The 2,329-nt window shown below is 35.3% G+C and overlaps 1 protein-coding gene across 4 annotated transcripts in view; it reads right to left on the bottom strand.

Annotated features, from left to right (window-relative positions):
• Positions 1 to 2,329, bottom strand: part of ZNRF2 (zinc and ring finger 2) — a 111,919-nt gene that overhangs the window by 37,874 nt on the left and 71,716 nt on the right. The window contains exon 1 of one of the 4 annotated variants that reach the window (XR_008617369.1): positions 2,036 to 2,182. The exons of the other annotated variants lie outside the window; for them this stretch is intronic. The gene's annotated coding sequence lies outside the window, so the exon portion shown is untranslated. Of the gene's footprint in view, positions 1 to 2,035; positions 2,183 to 2,329 lie in introns of those variants that run through there. 4 annotated transcript variants of the gene reach the window in all.

Here is a 2,329-nt window from a genome sequence, read left to right on the forward strand (position 1 = left end):
GTAAAGGAGAAACTAACACACTATTGTAAAACAGTTATATTCCAATAAAGATGTTAAAAAAATAAAATAAAATAAAATAAAATAAAGAATGCTACAAGAGACACAAAAGGACATTACATAATGATCAAGAGATCAATCCAAGAAGAAGATATAACAATTATAAATATATATGCACCCGACATAGGAGCACCTCAATACGTAAGGCAAATGCTAACAGCTATAAAAGAGGAAATGGACAGTGACACAATAACAGGGGGAGCACTTTAACACCCCTCTTACACCAACTGACAGATCATCCAGACAAAAAATTAATAAGGAAACACAAGCTTTAAATGACACAATAGACCAGATAGATGTAACTGATATTTCTAGGACATTCCACCCGAAAACAGCAGATTACACTTTCTTCTCAAGTGCTCACGGAACATTCTCCAGGACAGATCATATCTTGGGTCATCAATCAAGCCTCAGTAAATTTAAGAAAACTGAAATCATATCAAGCATCTTTTCTGACCACAACACTATGAGATTAGAAATCAATTACAGGGAAAAAAATGTCAAAAACATGGAGGCTAAACAAAATGTTACTAAATAATCAAGAGATACTGAAGAAATCAAAGAGGAAATCAAAAAATACCTAGAGACAAATGACAACAAAAACTCGGTGATCCAAAACCTATGGGATGCAGCAAAAGCAGTTCTAAGAGGGAAGTTTATAGCAATACAATCCTACCTCAAGAAACAAGAAAAATCGGAAATACAAAGCATCCTAAGAGACTAGTACAAGCAACTCTATGCCAATAAAATGGACAACCTGGAAGAAATGAACAAATTCTTAGAAAGGTATAACCTTCCAAGACTGAACCAGGAAGAAACAGAAAATACGAACAGACCAATCACAAGTAATGAAATTGAAACTGTGATTAAAAATCTTTCAACAAACAAAAGGACCAGATAACTTCACAGGTGAATTCTATGAAACATTTACAGAAGAGCTAACACCCATCCTTCTCAAACTGTTCCAAAAAATTGCAGAGGAAGAAACACTCCCAAACTCACTTTACGAGGCCACCATCACCCTGATACTAAAACCAGACAAAGATAGTACAAAAAAAGAAAATTACAGACCAATATAACTGATGAATTTATGATAAAAACTCCCCAGAAAGTGGGCACAGAGAGAACCTACCTCAACATAATAAAGGCCATATATGACAGAACCACAGCAAACATCATTCTCAATGGTGAAAAACTGAAAGCATTTCCTCTAAGATCAGGAACAAGACAAGGATGTCCACTCTCACCACTCTTATTCAACACAGTTTTGGAAGTCCTAGCCATGGCAATCAGAGAAGAAAAAGAAATAAAAGGAATACAAATTGTAAAAGAAAAAGTGTAACCGTCTCTGTTTGCAGATGACATGATACTATACATAGAGAATCCTAAAGATGCCACCAAAAAACAGAGGGAATCAATGAATTTGGTATGCAGGATACAAAATTAATGCACACAAATCTCTTGAATTCCTATACACTAGCAATGAAAGATCAGAAAGAGAAATTAAGGAAACAATCTCATTCACCACTGCAACAAAAAGAATAAAATACATAGGAATAAATCTACCTAAGGAGGTAGAAGACCTGTACTCAGAAAACTATAAGACATTGATGAAAGAAATCAAAGATGACACAAACAGATGGAGAGATATACCATGTTCTTGGATTGGAAGAAGCAATATTGTGAGAATGCCTATATTACCTAAAGCAATCTACATATTCAATGCAAACCCTATCAAATTACCAATGGCAAGTTTTATAGAACTAGAACAAAAAATCTTAAAATTTGTGTGGAGACACAAAAGACCCTGAATAGCCAAAGCAATCTTGAGAGAGAAAAACGGAGCTGGAGGAATCAGACTCCCTGACTTCAGACTATACTACAAACCTACAGTAATCAAGACAATATGGTACTGGCAGGAAAACAGATATATAGATCACTGGAACAGGACAGAAAGCCCAGAGATAAACCCACGCACCTATGGTCAGCTCATCTATGACACAGGAGGCAAGGATATACAATGGAGAAGACAGTCTCTTCAATAAGTGGTCCTGGAAAAACTGGACAGCTAAATGTAAAAGAATGAAATTAGAACACTCCCTAACACCATACACAAAAATAAACTCAAAATGGATTAGAGACCTAAGTGTAAGACCAGTCACTATAAAACTCTAAGAGGATAAGAGGAAAACACAGGAAGAATACTCTTTGACATAAATCACAGCAAGATCTTTTTTTTTTTTTTTTTTTTTTTTTCCGGTACGCGGGCCTC

Source organism: Physeter macrocephalus, chromosome 5, assembly GCF_002837175.3.
Source record: "Physeter macrocephalus isolate SW-GA chromosome 5, ASM283717v5, whole genome shotgun sequence".
Taxonomy (NCBI): domain Eukaryota; kingdom Metazoa; phylum Chordata; class Mammalia; order Artiodactyla; family Physeteridae; genus Physeter; species Physeter macrocephalus.